Here is a 19,329-nt window from a genome sequence, read left to right as displayed (position 1 = left end):
TATACCATCAGACTTTTCTCTTATCTAAGGTAAACATTTACAATTTGTTTAAATGGCATCTATATAGCGTGCTTTTCAAACCTTTTTATCAACATAATTGCTATCCTCTGGACATACTTCAGATAATCAATATACCTTTTAAAATTTGCCATCTAAAATAAACAGAATATATCAAACAAAATTGGACTAGTTGCAAGTACAGTAGGGTTGCCATTTCCCTGTTCTGGACCCCATACTTCTATTAATGAAGATTCAAATAGAATTGTAATTTTAAATATGACTTTTTTCATACTGTTGGCTCATGTTTAGCTTTTGTTTATTTAAAATCCTTAGATTTTTTTTTCATTTTAACCATTATATAAACCTTGACTTCCTGTCTTTTATTTTCACAATTGATTTTTTTTTTTTTTTGCGGGGCAGTGGGGGTTAAGTGACTTGCCCACGGTCACACAGCTAGTAAGTGTCAAGTGTCTGAGGCCAGATTTGAACTCAGGAACTCCTGAATCCAGGGCCGGTGCTTTATCCACTGCGCCACCTAGCCGCCCCCCACAATTGATTTTTAAACCAAGTACAACATGATATTTTCCCTTGTTATTTTTATCCTTCTTAGACTATTAAAACAGTTTAGATTGGCATTCTGTCATCCAATAAAATCTCTGAGATTTGCATCATCTGTAAATGTCATAGGAATTCCTAGCTTTCTGTCATTTAAACTATTGATAAAAATTTTGAACAAAATGGGACCAAGGACAGAGAAGGTCTCCAAGATCCCTTACAGCTCTGAAGTGGATTTTCCTTTAAATTAACATTGATCCATAATCACCACACTTTGGGGCTAAACATTCAACTATCTCCTAAGATAACTAACTTTCCTATCAGCTAGCCCTCATTTCTACATCTTGTTCCAGTTTGCCAAGTACCTTATTGAAACTAAGATGTATTTTGCTTACAATATTAATAGATTCAGTGATAGAAAGGAACTTCCCGGTAATCTAATTTGACCTCCTCATTTTACACTTGCAAAACATTAATTTTCTTGCCAAGGGCCGTGAAGGTAGCAAGTGGCAGAAACATGATTTGAATAGAGGTCCTCTGACTTCCAATTGAACAGTCTTGAATTTTTGATATATTGCCTCCTGATTACTCCAATGAGCCTTTTCTCATCTCCATAGATGATGAATATTTGCCTCCATAAATATCTCATGTGGTTTTCTATGGGCCTATTTATTATTGTATAATTACATTTATATATTTGTATAAGTTTTGTCTCACTGTCATCACTAGATTTTATGGCCCTCAAGGTGCAATTTATTGTTGTTTTTCATCTTTATATTCTCAAGAAATTAGATAGATAAATAGAAATGATAGATGATATTTTTGAATATATGTGTATGTGTACACATGCAAAGACACACATACACGCACACACACATATATATATAAAACTGAATTTGAAATATATGAATCTAATTGAAATTAAAACATTGTTTATCCATATGTGAAAATTTCCATTTTTCTAGAATTACATTCTTATGTGGATTGCCTCATCCATCTCCCCATGCTCATTTCTTTGCCCTTTGGACAGACACATTTTTCTCCTATCTCACTGTTCATTATTATCTTCTCCATAGGTTATATTTTTATGTTTGGGTATGGGGATGTGGGGGGTTGGGGGGAATTGGTTGGAAAAGTGGGCCCAATTTGAACTGATACTCCAATGAATTTAGTTTTCAATGCACTAATAGGAAACAATGACTGAAATAATTACTTTCATGAGATTTTTGGATTTCTAAGTGCTTTTATTTACATACATTAAAACCAATGAGACAAAATATTAAGAGATGAGTTTAAGGTTTTATTTTGTAGCCTTGTAATTGTTTTCCTTTTTGTGTCACTGTAAATATATGACAGAATAGGATTCCAAAGCTCACGAGACTTCATTTTTGCAAAGTCAATTAAAACAAAATACTCAGGGGGCAGCTAGTTGGCACAGTGGATAAAATACTGGCCTTGGATTCAGGAGGACCTGAGTTCAAATCCAGCCTCAGACACTTGACACTAGCTGTGTGACTCTGGGCAAGTCACTTAACCCTCACTGCCCTGCAAAAAAAATCCCCCAAAACCCAAAATACTCAAATGAATGTTTTGAAATCTCAGACCTAATGGTTGACCACCTATCCTGTTGTCTTTAGTATGTACAACACAACATATGGCAAGCATTTACTGCCAGAGACGAATAAAATTAATTTCACTCAAAGACCACTTCAGTATCTTCAAGTACTTGAGATTTTAACATTATATCTAATGTATTGTCCTTTGTGCTCTTTGTTTCCATATGAGTAACAAAAGACAAATAATTGAGTTACAAAGGTCATGTTGAAAGCTGACAGCACAGGACACTCTCAGGCAGAAGCTCACAGTTCAAAGTTAAGTGCCCAATTGAGACTCCCTTGGGCTTGGAGTACATTTTGGTGCCCCAGATGACCCCACAATATAATTTAGGCCAAAGAATAGCTTGCCAGATGTAGGACCTTGAAATGGGAAATAGATATAATTATCGTCACAACTGATCATAATTTAAATGGCACTGGGGCAGGAGAATAGGGCATCCCTGATTTTCCGTCTTGAGATAAATGTTTTTGAAAACCCATATCTGAAGTTATTTTCTCCTAATTCTACTCAAGGTGAGAAGCTACAACATGTAACAATAATCTTATGTAATCTAATTGACAGTTATTTTTCTAAAAATCCTGTTTTATCTTAGCCTAATGTTAAAATTGTGTTTGTGTATATATATATATATGTATATATATACATATATACATATATATATGTATATATATATGTGTGTGTGTGTATACATATATATATGTGTAATTTCTTATTTGTTGAAAACCATGTACCAAACTGATACATAGGAGTTACTGTAAATCCTGCTGTTTGACTTATCCCCTTAGATCTCAATGATCCAGGAAAAAAAAAAACCTGCCAATTCTAGGCATTTCTACCTCAGAATACATCCCAGACTTTTAGATGCTAAGTGAATTGGGTAGGAAATTAGATAAGAAGACCAAATGGGATCCACTAGGTGTAATGATAATAAAAATAACTTTATTTCCCCAAAACACACACACACACCCCATTTTATTTATATGTAAACATGTACTCTGTCTCTGGACTTTTAAGTCACATTCAGAAAACAAAACTAATTAAGCAATAAGCCTCCCTCAGTCATTACTTGAATTGTTTTTGTTGGCCAATGAGTCAATAAATATTTAAATGCCTACTACATGCCAAGCACTATGCTAATGCTGGGAATATAAAGAAAGATACAAGACAGTCTTTGGTCTCAATGGACTCATAGTGTAATGAGGCATATACCATGCAAGCAATTATGTACAAACCTGCTATATATAGGAAAACAAATTAAAGTTAATCAACAAAGAAAAATTACTAGAATTAGGAAGGGTCAGAAAAAAGCTTTCTGTAGAAGGTGGTATTTTACCTGGGACTTAAAAGTATCCAGGGCAACCAGCAGGAAGAAAGGAAAAAGGAGAGAATTTCAGGCATAGGTAACACCCAAAGTAAATGTCTGGAGTCAGGAGATGGAATGTTTTCTACAAGAACAGCAAGGAGGAGGGTATCACTTGATCATAAAATACTAGTAAAAGCGGTTGTAAAGTACAAACTATTTGGAAACGAGATTATGAAGGACTTTGAATGAAAAGATAAATAGATTATGCCATCACTACAAATAAATTAGAAATTGGATACACTAAATAAAGGACTCAGAGTAGAAATAAGAGAAACCATAAATGATTTGGGGCCTATAAATAATAATCATAGCCATCTCGTTTACTCCAGCTCCTTTTGAGATATAATTCTTTCCCTGTTCCAACTTAATCCCATCCGAACTCATGCTTATTTCAGGCTTTAGAATAGTAGAAGTAAGGATAAGAGAGAAAAAGAAAGGAGAGGAAATTGAGCATTGGTCTCCAATCAGAACTATAGAAAATAGCATAAAGTAAATAAAACTGGACAGTTGCAATACTAAGTGGCGTGACTCCATCACTTCTATGTTACAATATAATAAACAAATTTATGAGTAAATCATTACTTAACCTGCGAGATGGTAATGATATGGCAAAGTTATTGTAATAGTCACTGTATAGAATTTTGTTGGACTTAAAGTTCAAATGTACACTTATTATGTGACCCTGGGCAAGTCACTTCAACTCAGTCTTAGTTTCCTCATCTGTAAAATGGGGATAACAATAGCGTCTAACTTCCAAGTTTGTTGTGGTAGTAAAATAAGACATTTGTAAAGTGCTTTGCAAAATTTAGTGTTATATGACTGATGCTGATGTTTTTACTCCTACTCCTATTCTTTTTTTTTTTAATTTTTTTTTTTATTTTAGTGAGGCAATTGGGGTTGTGACTTGCCCAGGGTCACACAGCTAGTAAGTTTTAAGTGTCTGAGGCTGGATTTGAACTCAGGTACTCCTGACTCCAGGGCCGGTGCTCTATCCACTGTGCCACCTAGCTGCCCCTCTACTCCTATTCTTCTTCCTACTACTACAAAGAGGGAAAATAATATATTTATTAATATTGTTTGAACCTAACTCTACATGGCTAGAAATTATTTAATGCAAAGCTTAGCATAGGTCATGATGACCTCAGAGACACTCCAGAAAAGCCAGAAGTGGTTTCAAGTAATACTTAGATCCCATCCTGCGCTTATTTTGGACCAACCAAATACCTTGGGTTTTGATTTTTCCCAAGTTTTGTTAGATGTTTATGCTTATATCCTGGTAGACATCTCAACCAATCTTTACTATGTGCTGGTCAGGCAGATGCTTGTGCTTATGCCTTTATTTTTTATTTTTACTTTTTTGGTGAGGCATTTGGGGTTAAGTGAATTGCCCAGGGTCACACAGCTAGTAAGTGTTAAGTGTCTGAGACCGAATTTGAACTCAGGTCCCCTGAATCCAGGGCTGATGTTCTATCCACTGCACCACCTAGGTTCCCCGTTGTGCCTTTATTTGAACTCTATAGAATATTTAATTCATGGATATTTGTGAGTAAGATACACCTTTTCCTCTCTATTTCCTTTGAAAAATAATAAAATTCTTTCTAAAAACCTGTTTAGGGAGGCAGAGCCAAAATAATAGAGGAAAGGCAGTGAATTGTCTGAGCTCTCCCCAAGACCATACATAATACCTTAAAATAATGCTGTAAGACAATTATTAGAACAGCAGAAACCACACAAAAGACAGTGTGAAAAAATTTTACAGCCAAAGAAAACTTAGAAGGTAAGCAGGAAAGGTCTCTTGTATGGTATAAGAGTGGAGTGTAGTCCAACACAGGCTGAATTAGTACAGACCCAGACCTAGACCCAGAAAACTAGGAATAGGCCTTGGGAGCCTCTGAATCAGTAGCAGGAGCTGCAGGAGCAGCAGCAGCAGCAGCATCCACTTTGGGAATTCTTAGCCCACAAATGGTAAGAGGGTCAAACAATTTGTAAGAGGAGATTACAGGGATCTCTTAGGTAGCAGTGAAGCAGGACTCTGTTGTTTTACCATATTCCCATACAGATCACAGTTGGGTGGAGGTCCCAGGTAAGGGAGGAGCACAAGCACACCAGAACTTACAGTCACAGTGGAATACATAGTTCCAGAGTAGGTTGCTTGCAGACTAAAGTACAGTCCAGGAGAGTAGTAAACATATGGAAGAAGTAAAAACTTACAAATCCCTATAAGTATCTCTAAAAACTATTATAAAAAAAAACACTAAAGCTTAAGATAGTGCACCCACCATCCTGGAAGCAGTGCCGCACTTTAACAGAATTAAAAGTCAAGAAATAGGCTGGGAAAATGAGCAAAAAGAAAAAAAAATGCTGACCATAGAAAGTTTCTATGGTGACAAAGAGAATCAAAATATACCCTCACAAAAAGATAACAAAGTCAAATTCCTATGTCCAAAGTTTCCAAGAAAAATACGAATTGGTCTCAGGCCATAGAAATACACAAAAAGGATTTTGAAAATAAAATAAGAGAGGAAGAGGGAAAAATGGAAAGAGAAATAAGAGTGATGCAAGAAAATCATGAAAAAGTCAATAGTTTGGAAAAGGAGCCCTAAAAAATCTAAGGAAAATACCCCCTTATAAAACAGACTAGGCCAAATGGTAAAAGAAGTACAAAAAAACAGTGAGAAAAAGAATCCTTTGAAAAGGCTTAGTGGCTAAATGGAAAAGGAGGTATAAAAGCTTTCTGAAGAAAAAAATTACTTAAGAATAAGGATTGAATAAATGGAAGGTAATGGCTTTATGAGAAATGAAGAAACAATAAAACAAAACAAAAAATGAAAAAAATAGAAGGCAACATAAAATATCTAATTGGAAAAAAAAAAACACTGACCTAGAAAATAGAATCAGGAGAGATTATTTGAAAATTATTGCACTACTTGAAAGCCCTAATTAAAAAAAAGAGCCTATGCATCATCTTGCAAGAAATTGTCAGGGAAAATTATCCTGATATTCTAGAATCAGAAGGTAAAATAGAATGTGAAAGAATCCATTGATCACCTCCTAGAAGAGATTCCAAAATGAAAACTTCCAGGAATATTATATCCAAATTCCAGACCTCCCAGGTCAAGGAGAAAATATTTCAAGCAGCAAGAAAAAAATAAATATTGTGGAGCCAGAGTCATGATAACAGAAGATATATCAGTTTCTACATTGAAGGATCTAAGTTTCTGGAATATGATATTCTGGAGGCCAAAGGAACTGGAATTACAACCAAGAATCATCTAGTCAGCAAAACTGTGTATAATATTTCAGGGGGGAAAATAGGAATATAATGAAAGAGAGGACTTTCAGGCTTTCTTGATGAAAATACCTGAGCTAAATAGAAAATTTGACTTTCAAATACAAGACTCTGGAGAAGCATAAAAAGGTAAACAGGAAAAAGATATCATAAGTGATACTAAAAAGTCAAACTATTTACATTCCTAAATGGAAAAGTGATACTTGTAACTCATAAGTACTTTTTTAATTATTTTAGCAGCTGGATGGAATATATTTAGACAGAGGGTACAGTTATGAGTTGAATATGAAGGGATTATATCTTTAAAAAATAAAATTAAGGGGTGAGTGATGGATGCACTGTGAGAAAGGGAAAGAGAGAGGAGGATTGATGTAAAGTAACACATAAAAGAAGCAAAAAAAAGCTTATACAGTGGAGGTGAAGATGGGGAAGGTGCTGGGGTGTGAGTGAAACTTAATCTCATCAGAATTGGCTCAATGGGTGAATAACATACATATTCAGTTGGGTATAATAATCTATTGTAGGCTGCAGAAAAGTAGGAGGGGAAGGAGTTAAGGAGGGTGGGGTGATAGAAGAGAGGGCAGATTGGGTGAGGGGGCAATTAGAAGCAAAACACTTTTGAGGATGGACAAAGTGAAAGGAGATAGAGAATAGAGTAAATGTCTTGGGGAGGGAATAAATGGAGAGAAATACAGTAAGCAATAGTAACTGAGAAAAAATTTTGAAGTAAGTTTGTCAGAAAAAGGTCTCATTTCTCAAACACATAGAAAACTGAGTCAAATTTATTAAAAGAAGAGCAATTCCCCAATTGCTAAATGATCAAAAGTTATGAACAGTTTTCAGATGAAATAATCAAAGTTATTTATAGTCATATAAAAATGTTCTAACTCAAGTCAAAACAATTCTGAGATACTAACTCACACCTATTGGATTGGATAGTAACACAGCAGAGGAAAATGAAAAATGTTTTAGGGGATATGCTGAAAATTAGATACTAATGCACTATTGGTGGAGTTGTAAACAGATTCAAAGATTCTATAGAGCAATTTGGAACTATGGCCAAAGGGCTATAAAACCATGCATACTCTTTGACCTAGTAATACCACTACTATGATGATACGAAAAAAGAAATTAAAAAACTAAAAGTTAAAGGACCTATATGTACTAAATTATTTAGGTCATCCCTTTTCTGGTGCAAAGAATTTGAAATCAAGGAGATGCCCATCATTGGCTGAATAAATTGTGGGATGAGATTATGATAGAATGCTATTGTGATATGAGAAATAATGAGCAGGATGCTCTCAGAAAAACCTGGAAAGACTTACATGAGCTGATGCAAAGTGAAATGTACTTTATACAAAGTAACAGCAATATTTTTAAATGATCTGCTGTGAATGACAGCTATTCTCAGCAATATAATGATTCAAGACAACTCTGGAAGACTTATGATGAAAAATGCGATCCATCTCCAGAGAAAGAACTGATGGTGTCTGAATACAGATTGCAGCATGATTTTTTTTTTTTTTTGGTTTATTTTTCTTGGTGGGTTTTTTTTTCTGTTTTCTTTCACAACCTGACTGATATGGAAATGTTTTGTGGGACTCAACATATAAAACTTATATTGAATTACTTGGGTTCCTAAGGGGGACTGTGGTGGTGGAGAGAGGGAGGAAGAGAATTTGGAACACAAAGTTTTAAAAATGGACATTAAAATCATTTTTCCATGTAATTGGGGGAAAATATACTAAATAAATGAAAAAATGGAAAAAAATAGAAAATAAAAATGTGTTTGGGGTTTATTTTCAACCAATGGACAATTGCCATATTATTATTATCATAATTATCATGATTAGATATGCTTTCCAATGACTAACACATAACTAGAGTTTGGCAGTAACATGGTGCTTTTACTTAGAGTCCCCAAAATACATCTTGTAATAGAATATACTGTCTCAACTTTACTCCTTGTCTTCCCTGACACAAATACAGAAAAAAGAATATCCCATGCCAAATTTAACAGCAATATTTATAATATTAATACCCCAATTCTGAGATTTGTTCTTTCACAAATACAAGATTGTGTGTGTGTCTGTTTGTGTGTGTCAACGTTCTAAGAAGCCAGTTGTCTTATTATGATGTTTTAGTTTCATTTCTTCTCTGGGTCTATAACATAGATTTTGACATTGTAGTCTGTCATATCCCATATGCAATGGTCCCATCACCACTCTATCTGTCTTTGTCCAAACTGAAAATCAGTACTGAGAATGTCTTTCTTCTTTGCCTCCTTCCAAAAGAATCCCTAGCATCCTTCAAGACTCAGTTCATATATCAACTCCTATATAAATCCTGTCTTAATATTCCTGGTTGTTAGCACCTTCCCTTCAAAACTGATTTGTATTTATTGTATTTCTTTTTTTTTTCTTTTTGCAGGCAATGAGGGTTAAGTGACTTACCCCGGGTCACACAGCTAGTAAGTGTCAAGCGTCTGAGGCCAGATTTGAACTCAGGTCTTCCTGAATCCACAGCCAGGGCTTTAACCACTCTGCCATCTACCTGCCCCTATTTACTGTATTTCTAACTGAATTTTAATGTATTTTGTATTTGCTTATCACCATGCAATTTAGTTTCCCCCAAAAGCATGTAAAGTCCTTGAAAGGAGGAAGTACTTTTTTCACTTTGCATACTTAGGGTCCCATATGCAACTTCCATATAATAGATATTTAATAAAAGTATATTGACTAATTTGTTGTGTGTCACTTAAAATATTGGGGGTCTACCCTGTTTCTGTCTAAATTATTGGGGAACTAGGCTGTGGTTTCTAAGATATTGCTACTTATAAGTTAATGGCTATTGTACCCATTTATGTAGTAAGCATTTATTAAATCATATTAAATATTAGGAGAGCATAAACCACATTTAACACAAGTCAAAACTCCCCTACCACCATATTGTTGCTAAGAGAGAGCACATGACCCCAAGTAGAGTTCAGAAGTCCTTCATTACCTAGCAAGAGAGCTATTGGACAGCCTTCCTCACCTACTGTGGTACCCAGATTGACATATACCTCATGATCTCAGTCTCTTTTCCTCTTCTGATACAGGTGTAATAACACACTGATCACAGATAATTGGCTATCATCATTCAATTCCATTGTTTGTGTGATAAAATAATGGAATTTGGCAGACGCCCAGGGGACCCACCTGAATGATCTAGTACTGGTTGGGAACCTGGCTAGGTACCTACATGGAATGACTGGATATGGGCCACACCTGCCTTGCCCTGAGTGACATATGCTGCTAATGTCCAGCTTGCAGGACCTCCCTTTTTTGGGGGGGACAATAAAAGTAGAAAAGGGAATGATCGCTGAGGGGAGCTCATCTTTTCTGTAGGTGAGCTTCTGGGATCAGATGGCTGAGGGGCTGCACAGCTATTTCCTATTGAAACTATGGACCCCAGGTGGTGAGTTAATAAAAATGATTCCAGTTCTTTGAATTAGCTGAGCTGAAAGCAAGTTTGGGGATTGCATTAGTCTTTGCTAGAGCCAGGGAGCTTATCCATTTTTCTCTTTCCCTATTCCCTTGTCATTCGCTTAATTAATTTCACCTTTGCTGTATATTTTCTTCCCAATTAATAAAGCCTGCTTTGTTTATGGGAAAGATGCTGTTAATCTCCTTTCTCATTGGCCTGGAAGAAATAACTAAAAAGAAAGTTTGGAAGGGAGGAAACTTTGGACCTAGAGGTCCCTCATTATTTTCTGAACCCCAATATTATGGTGGGCCACCCAATTAACTCTCCCCATATTAAATGTGGCCCTACATTTGACATGACCTAAGAGTGACCCATATTAAAATGAGCTCTACCATGATGAGGTCAGGGTCTAGTGAAATATAGACCCACTGAGGGCAAAGGAATTTTCAGATTAGTGTTCTATTGATCCACCCATGAGCTCTTGGGCCAATACCAAAAGGACAAGTGGGGGTGTAGAGAAAGATGACTATGACTGGATCCCTGTGTCCTCCAAGAAATCCATTATCAATAATTATTTTCTCACAGTTGGTTGGTTGAACAAAGAATTGGGGAAAGATTCAGGTCATCGTATAGAAAAAATATCAAGGCATGGAGGAAGGGGTTGATTCCCCCCCTTATTTTTGGAAATATGAAAAGAAAGATCATTGTGAGGCCACTACAGAAGAAGTAGCAGAAGTTGTGTCTCATTAGGAATCAGAAATGTCACATTGCAGTTTGACCTAAGAGGTATGGAAGATGGTAACAAGATTATTCTAAGGAACCTTAGAGGCTTATAGTATTTCAAGAGATTAGCTTCTCTAAGGAAGAATCAGATTTCTCAAGACTACCTCTTGATTAAGGAGAGAGAGTATTGAGAACCTGTCAGCAACTAACTCAGAGAAAGATCTTGACCGAGAGGCAGAATGTTAAGACACTAGGAGGGTCAAGTGATAAGGAAAAGAATCATAACTATTGAATTTAGGTTACAAATCAATCGTACCCTATTGCAACCAATTGCCTACTCCAAGAGTTAGTATGGAGGGAATTAGAATCTTTTTTTTTTTTTTGTGAGGCAATGGGGGTTAAGTGACTTGTTCAGGGTCATACAGCTAGTAAGTGTCAAGTGTCTGAGGCTGGATTTGAACTCAGGTCCTCCTGAATCTAGGGCCTGTGAACTATCCACTGCACCACCTAGTTGCCCCTAGAATCATTTTTAATAAAACTTCATTAAATAAACAACTTTCCTTCCACTCACCCCTCCACCACATGGAAAGCAAGGGGGGAAATGTTGAAACATATATCATAAGGGACAAACAAAAAAAACCTCCTGCATTAGCCATGTCCAAAAATTGTCTTAATCTGTTGTCTGGGACTATCTCCTCTCTATCAGGAAGTGGATAACTTGTTTTACCCCGATTCCTCTAGATTATAATCTTAGTTCCTTATAGTGTTGGTCAATTCTACTTACTTCATTTAGCATCAATCCATACAACTTTTATCAGTTTTCTCTTCAACATTCCATTTTTCATTTCTTACAGCATAGTAACATCCCATGACATTCATATAACATAACTTGTACAGACATACCTCACTTAATGGGCACCCTGCTCCCAATTCTTTGTCAACTCATATAGAGCTACTATGAATATTCTCTACATGTGAGTAATTTTCCCTCTTTCTTTGATCTCTGATGGATAGAACTAGTAGTGATATTGCTGGGTCAAAGAATATGAATAATTTTAATAGCTTTTGGGGAATAGTTCCAAATTGCTTTGCAAAATGGCTAGCCCAGTTCACAGCTCTACCAATACTACATTAATGTACTTCTTTTCCCACATTCCCTCACCCATTTATCATTTTCTTTTTATGTCAGTTTTGTTAAACTGATGGTAAGGAAGTTCTCCTCAGAATTGTTTCAATTTGAATTCCTTTAATTTTTAGTGATTCAGAGAATTTTTTTTTTCACTACTGATAATTTGGATTTCTGCCCCTGAAAACTTACTTTTCCTTTGTTTATCAATTGGGGAAATTTTTTTTCTTCTAAATAGTCTCTTAGCATCCAATAAACTAATACTACAAAAAGAAAGGGGAAAAAATCTGTCTTGTCACAACTATAGAATGAAATAATTAACATCAATCAGCAAATGTGTGTAGAACATATATTTTGTGAAGGATACTGAGTGAGGTGCCACAGGGATAATAAAAGAGTATAAGACACAATCCAACAAAATTCTATCTTTTTAGTAGTTATTAAGCACTTACTACATACAAGGTGCTATTTGAAATGCTGGGAATATAAAGACAGGAATTTAAATATATATATATATTGTTAAGGGTTAAAATTCTAGCTAAACTGTCTAAAATATCTAATGAGTGGTCGCCAATCAATTACAAGCTTTAACAAGAGTTAGACTTTTAAGCATTTATTAAGGAGAATAAGAATTTGGTAAAGAGAGAGAGAAAGGCCTAGATTCCTATCTATTAAAGGGAGAGCACATTTCTAGCTCCCTTCTCTGCCAGCGTCCTCAGGAAAGAGCCCCAGAGTCAGCGCCAGTCTCTTCCTTCCTCCTCCCACTAGTCCGCGTCACTTCCTCCCGCCAAAGAAAAGACTCCTGGTCTTGCCCTCAAAGACCTTCGCTTCATGGGCAGAACTCTTCTACAGTAAGTATCCAGCAGGTGGCGTCATTCCAATCGTTACAGTCCCCCCTGTTGTTCCTCAAGAAACAAAATGTTTCCTTGACGGAACAGTAAAAACAATATAATAACTATTGCTAACTAATAATATGTGAACAACAATATAGAAAAGGAAGAGAGGAAAGTTTTGTCCAGAGGGGCGATTTTTTTTTTGTCCTCATGAACCAACGCTTTGACATTAGTCTTGCAAAGGGAGGGCCTCTGCAGAGAATACATGTTACAGATGGTGTATATTATAACAGAAAGAGAAAAAAAACAACAAAAACAACAAATCAAAACTGTTCATTTAAAGTCTCTGAAAGTCTTTTCTCAGATGTCCTCTAGGTGTAGTCGTGGAATGGAAGTCTTTTCAGGGGTTGATGTGTGGATGCTGGTAATCAGCCAGGAAAATTTCCTACAAAATTGAGCTTAACACAACTTTAAAATAGCTTTGTCAATAATCAAATCAAACAATGAAAGTTCTCAAAAACATGTCTAAGGGAATTCAGAATCTTAGTTGTTACACATGAAACATATAATAAAACAAAAATTGAACCATTCTTTAAAATTATAATATTACTATAGTCCCCCCCTTATGGAGGGTAATTGAGAAGACAATTGCTACGATATTAATTATTAAAAATAATTTTTTATCTTTGTTTCATCACTTTTTGCATCATCTGCCTAATTATCCTCATGCCACTATGAGAAATTAAAAAATCTAATATAATTGGTAACAGGTGTCAAGGCCAAATTCAACACTGTATTTATCATGACACCTGAGATAATTATGGGGGTTACCATAAAAGAACAGAGAAATGATGGGATATGAGCATTCCCACACTTGAGCAGTATGTACTGTCCATGCAGTATGCCAGGCTTAAAATAGGTGGATGGAATATATGTCCATGCCACCGAACATATTGGAGGAAACTGAGTCAGACTTAATCAGATGCATGGGATTGAGATGTTCCATGGCATCAGGCATATAGGAGGGAGCATAGAAGCCAGGTGTAGAAGTGAGATGGGTGGGATGAATACTTCCAGCCATCTGTACAATATTGTGGGGAAAAATAAAATAAAATATTAAACCAAGAGAATCCAACCTCAACATTTGTCAAAAGCCGTTCCCTTGGCCATACCTTGACTTCATGCATGTCTCCCCTCATGTGACAGTTCAGTGTCTGCCCTTGCATGTATTCCTCTTGTGATTGGATGGCATCTTGGCCAACTGGCATCTGATAACTCAGAATAAAGGCAATTAATGTCTTAAATGATAAGTTCCCATAATGCAAGTCTCATATGGATTTAAAAATTGAGGATAATAAATGATTGCAAAAAATGTGAATACATCTTGACTCAGAACACAATATATAATTATGCAACAATTTCAAATGATACCTTTTTTTAACTTAGTATACAATTACTTTTTTGAAAAATCTGAACATATTTAAATACAAGTTAAAGCACAACACAATCTCAAAGAAAACTTTTACAAATGTTCCCCTCTTTTTTTTTTTGAATATGCTTATCAAAAATAATACTTCTAGAATCAATTTACACTTGCCATGGCAAACAATTTGCTAGGGAAATGCTTTAAAGAGTTTGATCAAATAATCAGTTGAGAAAAATAACAAAAACAAATAACTCAGAATATGGGAGCACAATACTCCTAGAATTAACATTGTATTATGAAATCAAAACCATGTTTCAAAATTAGATAGATGAATGAATAGAAGAAAATACACATGGAATAATAAAAGACAATGAAATTCAAACTAGGGAAATCTAAATGAATATGAACTTAATATCAATAAGAGTATTATAAAATATAAACTTGATCACATGACTATAAAAAGCTTTTACAAATATTCTCCTTGTTTTAGAAACTAAGTATAAAACACAATCTCAAATGCATGAAAATCTCTATGAAAATAAACCCATACCATTAATTTCAAAATGTATATATAATAGCATAGAAGTCCTATGTAACCTCTGAACTGATACTATTACTCTGAGTGAATTCAGAACACTTTTGATTCCGATATCTAAAATCCCCAATACTCATATCAATACCTTGCTGCTTACTTCTACATTTCTGTAAAATATATATCCTTCCATGGCAAAAGAAGCAGAGTCTTGAACTATGTTGATGATTGTCATTCTTATTCAGCTTAAGTTTTTCTTCTTTAACCCCTCTATATTGTCTGTCAGTCTTTTCACCATACAAATGCTTTATAAGATTACTAATTAAAGACAAAAGCAGGTTAGCAAAATTATGAACAAAACGAGCATATCTGGAATTTAAAGGGTTTTCTAAGATTGTCTCAAAAGCACAGCCAGGCCGGGGAAGGGCTGAGCCTGAAGCTGCAAATGCAGGTAGAAAAAGTTGAGCATGCGCATCAGATCTCTGGACTTCCCAGGCAGGGGAAGCTATGGGCTTGGCCATAGGAGGAGTAGAGGGTGGGGTCTGGAGAGGAGGGGAGGGACCAGAGCAATTTGAATCAGACTTGATTTTGAACTCAGGCCTGGATTCCTCTTCCCCCACTTTGCCTCCAGGTGCTAGGGGATTAAAAGCTTCTAGAGGGTGGGTCATTGCCTCCAGGCATGCAAAATTAAAGCAACAATTACTGTTAGAACTGGGAAAAGCTGCGGGAATCTCTTCAGGTTTCTCTGAAAAAGCATGGTTGGGAGAGGGAGAGATATTTCCTTGTGTGAGTAAGTTGCTGGCTCTTTTAACAAAAATAAAAAGAAAAATAGAAAATCCACAAAAACAAAGCATTAACATGATCTTATCTCCCATTTGTCTGGTTAAACAGACTAAAATCAAAAATAGGATAATTAGGGAGTTTAAAAGGTCCATTTGAAAAAATTTAAAGGAAAACACAGCCAGTACGCCAGTACTTAGCAGTTAAAGGGAGAGGGTAGAGAAAATTTCTTACCCAACCAGAAGATCAGAAGAAGACTGAGGTTTAGCTTTCCTCTTCGTGGTCAGCCATCTGTTAAGGGTTAAAATTCTAGCTAAACTGTCTAAAATATCTAATGAGTGGTCGCCAATCAATTACAAGCTTTAGCAAGAGTTAGACTTTTAAGCATTTATTAAGGAGAATAAGAATTTGGTAAAGAGAGAGAGAAAGGCCTAGATTCCTATCTATTAAAGGGAGAGCACATTTCTAGCTCCCTTCTCCGCCAGCGTCCTCAGGAAAGAGCCCCAGAGTCAGCGCCAGTCTCTTCCTTCCTCCTCCCACTAGTCCGCGTCACTTACTCCCGCCAAAGAAAAGACTCCTGGTCTTGCCCTCAAAGACCTTCGCTTCATGGGCAGAACTCTTCTACAGTAAGTATCCAGCAGGTGGTGTCATTCCAATCGTTACAATATCTCTGGCCCTCGAGGACCTTATATTCTTTTTGTGTTTCCCGAGGTAAATCATGTGCATGTTAAAAATAAGCTAATGGTACAAGGCACCAACTAAGTAACAAAGACAGTGATTTCTTTTTTTAAGTATTTTATTATTTTCCATTTACATATAAGGATAATTTACAAAATTTGTTTTCCGCAGGATTTTTAGTTCCAATTTTTTTCCTATCCTCTACTCTCTCCCTCCTCCCCAAGATGGAAAAGAGTCTGATAGAGGTTCTATCTGTACAATCACCTTAAACATATTTCTACATTAGTCATCTTGTGAAAGAAGAACCAGAGCACAAAGGAAAGAGCTCAAAAAAGAAGGGAAAAAAACAGTCCAAAAGTAGAAACTGTATGGTTCAATCTGCATTCATAATTCACAGTTCTTTTTTCTGGATGTTGAGAACATTTTCTATCATGTGTTCTTTGAAACTGTTTTTGGATTGTTGCACTGCTGAGAAGAGCCAAGTTTATCCCCATTGTTCATCACACAATGTTGCTGTTACTGTGTACAATGTTCTTCTGGTTCTGCTCCTCTCAGTCAGTATCAGTTCATATAAGTCCTTCTAGATTTCTATGAACTCCTCCTGCTCATCATTTCTTACAACACAATAGTATTCCATTACATTAATATACCACAACTTGTTTAGCCATCCCCCTATTGATGGGCATTCCCTTGATTTCCAATTCTTTCTCACCACAAAGAAAGCTGCTATAAATATTTTTGTACATGTGGGTCTTTTTCCCTTTTCTTTGGTCTCTTTGAGATACAGACATAGCAGTGGTATCACTTGGTCAAAGGGTATGAACAGTTCCATAGCCCTTTGGGCATAGTTCCAAATTGCTCTGCAGAATGGTTGGATCAGTTCACAGCTCCACCAACAATGCATTCGTGTTCCAATTATTCCACTGCTTCTCCAACATTTATTATTTTCCTCTTTTGTCATATTAGGCAATCTGATAGGTGTCAGGTGGTACCTCAGAGTTTTAATTTGCATTTCTCTGATCAATAGTGGTTTAGAGCATTTTTCATATGGCAATAGATAGTTTTGACTTCTTCATCTGACCATTTCTCAATTAGGGAATGACTTGGATTCTTATAGATTTGATTTAGTCCCCTATATATTTTAAAAATGAGCCCTTTATCAGAAATGCTAGCTGTAAAAATTGTTTTCAATTTTTCTGCCTCTCTTCTAATTTTGGTTGGATTGCTTATTTTTGTACAAAATCTTTAAAATTTAATGTAATCAAAGTCTTCCATCTTGCATTTCATAATATTCTCTATCTCTTGTTTGAACATAAATTGTTTTCCTCTCCATAGATCTGAGAGGTAAACTATTCCTTCTCCTAATTTTTTTATGGTATAACCTATGGTATGTCTATGGTATGTCTAAAGTTTGAACCCATTTTGACCTTATTTTTGTATAAGGTATAAGATGTTGTCTATGCCTAGTTTCTGCGATACTATCTTCCAGTTTTCCCATCAGTTTTTGTCAAATACTGATTTGCTATCCCAGAAGCTGGGTTTATCAAACAGTAGATTACTATAGTTATTTACTACTGTGTCTCCTGTGCCTAACCTATTCCATTGATCAACCACCCTATTTCCTAGCTAGTAAGAAATAGTTTTGATGACTGCTGCTTTATAGCATAGCTTCAAATTTGGTACAGCTAGCCCACCTTCCTGTGTTTTCTTTTTCCATTAGTTCCCTTGATATTCTTGAATTTTGTTTTTTGAGATGATTTTTTTTACTATTTTTTCTAACTCTAAAATAATTTTTAGGGAGGCAGAGCCAAGAGGGCAGAGAGAAGCCAGCAAGTTGCCTGAGCTCTCCTGTGGTTCCCTCAAAAAGAACATTAAATCAAGCCTCTAAACAGATTCTGAAACTACAGAACCTACAAAGAGACAGAGACACAGTCTTCCAACTTGAGATAATTTAGAAGATTTCAGGAAAGGATAGTCTCACTCTGGCAAAAAGGGAGTGCAGTACAGCTCAGCACAGCACAGCACAGCATGGAGGGGGATCTGAGCAAGTCAGCAGGAAGCTCTTGGCCACAGCAGAGCAACTGAGGCCCCTTGATCCTGGCTCAGCAAGCTGTTGGTGAAGCAGGCCAGTTAGGAGATACACCAGCACCAGTGGAGAGGGCAGGCTGCCAGTTGGAGGGTCACCTCAACTTTAAAAAAAATAAGCCAGAATATGAGTAAGAAACAAACAAACAAAAAAGAGCTCCTACCTTGGAGAGCTTCTGTTTTGATAGGGAAGAGCTAAACACAAACTTAGATGAGCACAATACTCTCAATTTGCATACATGTGAAACCTCAAGAGGGAAGATGAGTTGGTCACAAAACCAAAAAGCCTTCTTGGAAGGACTCAAAAATGATTTTAGGGGCAGCTAGGTGGCACAGTGGATAGAGCACTGGCCCTGGAGTCAGGAGTACCTGAGTTCAAATCTGGCCTCAGACACTTAACAGTTACTAGCTGTGTGACCCTGGGCAAGTCACTTAACCCCAATTGCCTCACTTAAAAGAAAAAAAAAAGGATTTTAAAAATCAATTGTGTGCTAGCTTCGGTAGCACATACACTAAAATTAGAACAATACAACAATACAGAGAAGATTAGAATGGCAGCTGTGCAAGGATGATACAGAAATTCATGAAGCATTCCATATTTTAAAAAAATCAATTGAGAGAGCTAGAAGAAAAAATGGGGAAAGAAATGAAAGCAACACAAGAAAATTATGAAAAAAGAATCTACACCTTGGAAAAGGAAGCACGAAGATTAACTGAGGAAAGCAATTCCTTTAAAAAATCATTTGGCCAAATGGAAAAGGAGGTACAAATGCTTACTGAACAAAACAATGCTTTAAAAATTCGAATTGGACAGATGGAAGCTAATGACTCAATGAGACACCAGGAATCAGTCA

At 36.1% G+C, this 19,329-nt stretch overlaps 1 pseudogene; it reads left to right on the top strand.

Annotated features, from left to right (window-relative positions):
- Positions 1–18,963: 18,963 nt before the first annotated feature.
- LOC122737670 lies at positions 18,964–19,078 on the top strand (annotated as a pseudogene).
- The last annotated feature ends 251 nt before the right edge of the window (positions 19,079–19,329 follow it).

This window comes from Dromiciops gliroides, chromosome 1 (assembly GCF_019393635.1).
Source record: "Dromiciops gliroides isolate mDroGli1 chromosome 1, mDroGli1.pri, whole genome shotgun sequence".
Lineage (NCBI taxonomy): Eukaryota > Metazoa > Chordata > Mammalia > Microbiotheria > Microbiotheriidae > Dromiciops > Dromiciops gliroides.
The sequence above is the reverse complement of the archived record's forward strand: the minus strand, read 5'-3'. Positions and strand labels throughout refer to the sequence as shown.